The sequence below is a fragment of the Mus caroli genome, unplaced genomic scaffold, assembly GCF_900094665.2.
Source record: "Mus caroli unplaced genomic scaffold, CAROLI_EIJ_v1.1 scaffold_23130_1, whole genome shotgun sequence".
NCBI classification, from domain to species: Eukaryota; Metazoa; Chordata; class Mammalia; order Rodentia; family Muridae; genus Mus; species Mus caroli.
Genome location: NW_018390521.1, coordinates 1 through 7,749, shown reverse-complemented (window position 1 = coordinate 7,749; position 7,749 = coordinate 1). Strand labels below are relative to the sequence as shown.

Below are 7,749 nucleotides of genomic sequence, written 5' to 3'. Positions count from 1 at the left end.
AAACTCATACACCCAGCATGGTGTAGAGGAGAATCGACGCCCGGCCCAAAATTTTCACAGGCTTTTATAGGAAAAAGCCAAAGGGGGAGCAGGGTAGGAAAAGTACAAGTTTGCGTCACTAAGGGGGTTTTGCCAAGAGTTTTTCCAAGGGGCTTTCCAAGGGGCTTTACGTAACCAAGGGGTCGTGTCCTATATTTTGGCAATGTACCCGATCTATTGGAACATTCTGGGGTTGTACCAGGAGGCCCTTATCTCAAAAATGTTCTTGGAACAGTCCTCAGTTAGGAGGGGTCGGACTCTGGGGTGAAGAGTTCAGGAGTGTTCCGGGAACAATCTCTAGATGGGAGGGGTAGGACTCAGAGTTGAAAAGTTCAGGTAATTTTCCTCCTTCACTCACAGTCAGCTATTGGATGGATCACATTGCCGCCAATGGAGGAGCTAGAGAAAGTACCCAAGGAGCTAAAGGGAATTGCAACCTTATAGGTGGAACAACATTATGAACTAACCAGTACCTCAGAGCTCTTGACTCTAGCTGCATATGTATCAAAAGATGGCCTAGTTGGCCATCACTGGAAAGAGAGGCCCATTGGATTTGCAAACTTTATATGCTCCAGTACAGGGGAATGCCAGGGCCAAAAAGTGGGAGCTGGTAGGTAGGGGAGTGTGTGTGGGGGAGTGTATTGGGGACTTTTTGGATAGCATTGGAAATGTAAATGAGGAAAATACCTAATAAAAAATTAATTCTAAAAAAAAAATTGATCCAAAAAAATCTGAAAAAAATGTAAATGAAGAAAATATTTATTTTTTTAAAAAGAGGCAACAGGGATTAAAAGAAAAAGTAAAAAAAAAAAAGAAGTAGTCAATTAAAACATTCGTCCTTTACACATGGACAAATTTCACTTTTTGGTTATCTTTCTCCTTCTCCTTGTCTTTGCTCTTCTTTGTCTTCTGTTTATGTTTTTGGCTTTCACTTTGCCATCAGTGCCTGTGTGCTTCTGATGCTTCTTGTGCTTTCCTTGTCTTTCTTCTTTTTCTTCTTTTTGCTGTCTTGGCTTCCTGCTGAGCTGCCACTGCTGCTGTGGCTTTAGGTCTGGCTACCCAAAGGGCTTTGACTTCTACCTGGACTAACACTGGGGCTACTGTGGCTCTGTTTCCTGTCTGCACCTGGCTGGCTGGCTGGCTGTTACTACAGTCAAACTCTCCTTTGCTTTCTCTGTTGTTTTCTGTTGTTTCTGAGTCCTTGGAGATACTGGCAACATCTTCTTCCTTCACAGACACATTACTCTCACAGTCACTCTCCTTATAGCCTGGTTCAAAGACAGCCTCATCTGTCTCTCTAGTTAGATCACATCAAAGGCTAGAGGAAGGACTCAACTGGGGTTTTGGCTTGATGGCACTCTTCTCAATTTGCCCAGCAGCCAGCTCCTTTTCAGTGGGAGGGTCTGGAGGGTTAGGTATATATGGCAGTTTGCTACCACTGGATTCTTTCCCATTTCGAGCTTCAGCAGAATGCTTCTTTCATTCCTTCCCAGAGTTTTTATCTATAGACTTTGTCTCTTCACATGGACATTTAGTTTTGTAGAAGGCTTAATGGTCATGAGGCTTTTTGTCTCTTGGGGGGATGAGAATTACCTTTTTTCGACTTGGTGCCCTTTTTAGGTAAATTACTCTCCTCCCTCAGCTTACTTTTCTGTCCAGATAAAGACTCTTTACTCCGAAGAGGGTCTTTTCTTCTTGCTAATTCACTTCTCTCATCTCTTCCTTTGGAACTGGAATAATCTCTGCTGTCAGTAGTCCACTTTATTGTTTCTACCAGGAGTGAAATCTTTATTTGAGGAACCATGAACAGACTCATGCGTCTCTGAAGTCCTGGTCTCTTCGGAAGACTGATAGGGATTCTTAAAATGTTCTTGTTCACTCAAGCAGTCCACAGTGCTCTCCTTGTCTGGCTGGACACTGCTCTTCTTCCTGTCAGGGTTGTCCTTCTCTGACCCTGAGTGCTCCCAGTCCTTGGCTCTGCCCTTCTCACTGGACGCAATGCACTTTGAGCTCCTGAACTCGTGCTGCATCATCTCATGGCTCACCTCCTTGGGAAGCTTCTGCATTTTCTTGGGCTGCTTACTTTCTTTCTCAGTGTACTTAGCTGTAGCTGATGACTTAGTAGTAACAATTTTTATAATACTCGATGGTTTCCCTACACTCTGTAGAGGTTGTGTGGTTTTAACATCTTCTTCTTCTTCAGACTCCAAGTCATCTTTATCCCATTTGGACTGAGGAACCTGAATCATAATTATAACATCTCTAGCAGGTGCTGTGTTATCATTATTATATTCCTCAAAAGTTTTAATAACTGTTCTCTTTGTGTCTGTCTTTTCTTCAGATTTCCTCACAGGGTTGCCTCCAGTTGAGCATGTACCAGTGTAATCCACAAGTGTGGAGTTGGAGCCACTTTCTCTTTGGCCTTTGCCTTGACTTCTTCCTATTTGATTTTGCTAGGTGTTGACTCCAATGTTTCAGAGGGTTCTTTTGTAAGTAGATGTGTTTTCGGCATTTCCATTTTTTTCCAGTTTCTCTGATGAGTTTGATTTTTTTTTTTTTTAGGCTGGGGTAGTAGTTCATGATGCAATCTTGTCCTTTTCTGGGGTCCTTTCCAGGTTTTCAACATAACCTTCCATTTTCCACTGTGGTGATGGTTCACTATTTCTGCTCCTTCTACTTTAGAGATTTACATTGAAGACGACTCAAATGTTTATCTACACTCTTTTCTTCTGTTTTTCTCTTTCGTTTCTCTCCCTTGCTGTCAAGTAGATTATTTTTCTCAGACTTCTGGCCTTCTCATCCTTACTGTTTGGCTTTTCTGACTTGATGTCTTTGGAACAGTTCTTTTTTACCTTCTCCTCCTTGGTTGTCTTTGACTACTGGTGTTCTTTTTTATATTTAGAGTGGGTTTTGTTAGGGGTTCCAGTGAACTTCTCATCCTTCTGAGAAGATGAGGAAGGATGTAGAGTCCATCTTTGTATCCTCCTCCTTGGCTTCTTTGAGTGGAAGTTCAGACCTAGGAGATTTTTCAGTCTCCATCAACCTATTTGTGGGGTCCTTTAGAAGGTTTTAAAACATTGTCTTTCTTGGCTGTTGCAGGTCCATTTCTTTTCTGTTTGGTCTAGTAACTTTTTACTTTTGACTTCTATTCTCATTTCTCTTTTTCAAATACTGATGAGAAAATGATGAATTCTAAATCCATTGGTTTGTCCCTAACAGGTCTCTGCTTGGAGGAATAAAGAGTGTATCTGTCATAGTCTCATCAATCCCTGATGAGTCCCTGGAATTATTAGAAGTCTTCAGTAGCTCTGGGTTCAGGAAGCTCTCACTCCTAGTTGGTCAGCTCCCATGAAGATACCATATGCTGATCCATCCAAGAGGACCCACTGCACTCAGAGCATTTGGTAAGAATCCCTCTCCAACTACCTCCTACCCCCAAGGCTCAGAGCTGCTGCTGGAAGCCTGGTGGACTCAGGAACCATCACCCACCAAAACCCCCACACTCTGGAATACCACTCTTCTTCCTTCACTTCCACACGTTCTGCCCTCTCCTTGTTGCTGAGCAGACTTTTAATTGGTCAGGTTCCATGAAGACAACTTATTTTGATACATTCTAGACGACCTGCTGCCCTCAGAGCAGTTGGACAACAGCTGGACTGCTCCACTGAAGACCCAGCAGTCTGAAGACCTCCCAGGAGATCTACTGCAGCCAGCCTAACAGATGAACTACATATCTGCCCCTGTGAGGAGCTCTCAGTTGGGAGACCCCACAAGTCGTCTGATATAACCAGGGCCACAGGCCTACCAGGAGACCTGAGACAACCCAGAGACAAAAGAGGCAAACTCCTCCATACAGTCACCCAGACCAAAAAACAAAAGGGATATCAAGATGGAAAAAGGCAAGCTAAAGGCCATAAGCAACACAAATCAAAACACATGGGCATCATCAGAACCCAGTTCTCCCAACACAGCAAGCCCTAAATACACCAACACACCTGAAAATCAGGAATCTGTCCTAAAAATCCATCTCTCAAAGGTAATAGAGTCCTTTAAGGAGGGTATCAAAAACTCACTGAAAGAAATACAGGTAAACAGGTGAAGGAATTGGATATTTTCTTTATTTACATTTCAAAAGCTTTCTCCTCTCCAAGTCTCCCATCCAGAAGCCCCCTATCTTATCCCCCTTCCCCCTGCCTCTATGGGTGCGCCCCCAAGGGCCTCTCCTCCCACTGATGTCCAACATATGCTTCTTTCCTTTGCTCTCTCCTGGAACATTTTCACTCTCCTTCTCTTTTGAGTTTGGATTATCTTTTGCATTGTAACTGTGTCTTGTTGAACACTTTTCTGGATAGTTGCCTCTTTGATTTCTAAGAATTTGTCCAGCAGCATAGTCTTCTCTGTGCCCTCTTGTGAAGGGTGGATTTCTAATATTAAGAAGTAAGATTCTCTCTGGAGAAAAGACCTCTTTGTTGGCCTAGGGTCTAGACTGAACTACTGCTTGCTGTTTGCCTATTCTCATACCACTCACAATACTTCCTCTCCCATTCCTGGTAGCGTTCTATCTCTTCTTGAGGTACATCGAGTTTAGTGGGAGACTGTCCCCTAAATGCTGGAGGAGATCTGGACCTTGAGTGATATTGTCTATAGGAAGGGGACCTTGACCTAGATCGGTGATATCCATGAGATCTGGACCATGAACGGTCACTGCAGATCTTGCCTCTGCCTCTCCTGGGGGATGGGGGTGATCCTGAAGAAGAGCTAGAGTGTGAGCTGCTGAAGGACTGAGAGTAAGAGTGTGAATGTGTTCAGCCAGACCTTAACTTTGAGTCAGTGTATGAACTTCTTGAATATGATGACCCACTATAGGGAAATTTAGACTCTTCCTTTGGTCGTTTTTGCTCTCTATAGAATTCTTCCCTGGATAAAAGAGGTGCTTGTGTTGTGGGGATGGTATTTGAATGGGCAGTGTGAACTCCTGATGAAACCCAAGCTGTTGATATATTGGCAGGAGCTGGTGGNAATCCTGGAGGAGAGACACTATATCCTGCTGGTGGAGGCTAGCCAGGAGGAAACTGTGGGGGAGGTATACCTAGAGGAAGAGGAAGGGGAAGAGGTTGCACAGGAGGTGATGAGACAGGCAAAAAGAGTGTAGTTGCTGGTCGTGATTTGCCTTGACTCCTCTGTGATGGTTTGCTGTAGTGTTGCCAGTGGTTTATTCCTCTATAACAGTTTCTTTGTTCTCTTCTCATTTGCTGTGGTGGGGAAACTAGGTACCCATGCTTGTTGGAATGTTCCCAACCTGGTTGACCACCACTTGGATGAGCAGCATTTATTCTTACTGGACCAGTTGTGGGGATAAACTGTTCATGTAATAACGACTGTCCCAACAAAGGTGGAGTTTCAAGGACTGGCACCTGGCCAAGCTTTTCTTCCATAAGAGCAGTAACAGCAATTGAAGAGGCTTCCTTTGAATGTTCTGATGTAAGGGCAGCAGCTGGTAATAATTTGTTATCTGAATCCCGAAAGGNTCCATCTGATTTTTCTGAATGGTCTGATATAGATACTCTTGCAGTTGTATCAGGCACGGGAGCTGGGGCAGAAGATGGATTTCGAGGCACAGAAGGAGACAAGGAAGACAAATTTGAAACTAATGAGGTTACAAAGAGAGTTGGGTGAGCTGAGGACGATGTCACGGGAATCTTCAGAGGATCCTGCTGTCTTGATNTGGGAGATTTCATAGGAGGCTGCAGGTTCTGCTGAATGAGTGCACTTGGTGGAGATGGTGGGGGTGGGGACGGAGTTACCTGTTTTCCGAGTCTCTTTGTATAGTCAGTTTGATTTTTAAAGTTATTAACAGCCTGTCGTAAAACCTTGTTGGCAACTAAAGCATCAGGAGAAACATCATTTTGATGACATGTTGGACATGTATGTTCATCTGANTCCAGAAGTGCTGTTCTTATACAGTCATCACAGTAACTGTTTCCACAGCAGGGGATGATAGCAGCATCAGTCATAGTGTCTTTGCAGATGAGGCAAAAGAGCTCATCTGGGACAGGATCAGCTTCTTCTGAAGATGATGATGATGGTTNCTCTGGTAAGAAGGGTGGTTTCTCTTTCTTCCCAATTGCATAGGCCTCTGCATTTATAGTCGGTATTGCATATTGCCAAGTGCTTGTTAGCATTGCACCTTTCATGTTAGGATCTTTCACTTCCATCATAAAACTTGTAGGAATTCCAGTGCTCTTTCTGATCCTAGGACGAGATTCAAAGTTCTTATTCCCATTTGTTGGGCAATTATTAATATAATGACCAGGTTTACCACAACGAAAGCAGGTGTAAGATGGAGGTGGTAAGCCTACTGGAGTTTTCTTCATGTCATCGATTGGGTTATATAAACGGCCAGATTGTATCATCATTGCTTTAATTTTGTCTTCCTCAGAAGCATTGGCCTCAGCCAGATTGGCAGTCTTTATATGCTGGGCCAGAGAAATAGATGCAGAAGAGTCATTAACTGCTTTTGTAGTTCCCATTACTGGTTTAGTGTGACTCATTTGATATGTCTTGCTTTTAGACTTCACACCTACAACAGGAATTCTTCTGACAATCACAGATGAATTCTTAGGGATGAGCGCATTATCATCAGTATATTCTTCTTCCGTCTCTGCATTGGTGATCTGCAGATCACTATTGNCAGTTTTCAGCTTTTCTCTCCCCATAATCTGCTTCTTTAAGTAGAANAGGGAGATATGGAGCCCATCAAAGGTGATGGTGTTGTAGCTGAGTTTAGAGGAAAATTTATAGTGCACACAGGACATTGTGGCAAAGGATTCCTTGGGCTAGGCAAGGAGCTGACAGCTGATGTTTGCAAATCCTGGAGCCCAGTCCTTTGGGTTGGAAGTAACTCAGGTCTCCCAAAGATGCTCTAAGAGAATAAAAGATTTGTTGGGTCACTGTAGAATAAATCCATAAATATCTTTCTATATTTAAGACTACAATTATCATATATGTGCCTCAATACATGAGGCTTAGTAAATGTCAAATTAACAACAGAAAAACAACAAAACAAAACAAAATAAAACAAAAAACTCCAAATTATGGAATAGAATCCTAAGCCTACAGCCCTGCATTTGCTTGCCCTGTTGTAGGACCCACATTCCATTTTAAATTACAAAGACCCTCAGGAGGGTTGACATTCTTTTTGTCTTTTGGAATGGGGGATATTGCATTTATAAATTCAAAAATCATAAAAACTACTCTAAAATTTTACAATTACTCTCATTTATGGTGGCCAATGTCCGGCCTCACTGAATTTTACAGGCTAGGCTCAGAGAAGTTCAGCAACTGAGAACAAAATCAAACATCTGAGAGGTGGCAGAGTTTTCAGAAACTTCCTGAATGACAGTATCCCAGATTCTGACAGAACTTGGTTTAAATCAATTACCTTGTCACAGACACCTTCCTAAGACCATCTTAATAAGATACTCATTGCTTTTGACCTTCTTCAGTTTCTTATTAACTGCAAAGGAATATACCTGTTTGTACCTTTGGTATTTTTATTATTAATTTTTTAAAACTTGTTTTTTCTGAGGTCTCACTCTATTGCCCATGCTGGCCTGAACTCACAATCTTCTTGTCTCAATTTCCAGAGTGCCAGTATTGCTAAGTTTTTCTTGGTTAGTTGGTCTTTCCCATTCTCTCAGCTTAGAACAT

At 42.7% G+C, this 7,749-nt stretch overlaps 1 pseudogene; it reads right to left on the bottom strand.

Annotated features, from left to right (window-relative positions):
• Window positions 1-879: 879 nt before the first annotated feature.
• LOC110288691 lies at window positions 880-6,854 on the bottom strand (annotated as a pseudogene).
• Between the last annotated feature and the right edge of the window lie 895 nt (window positions 6,855-7,749).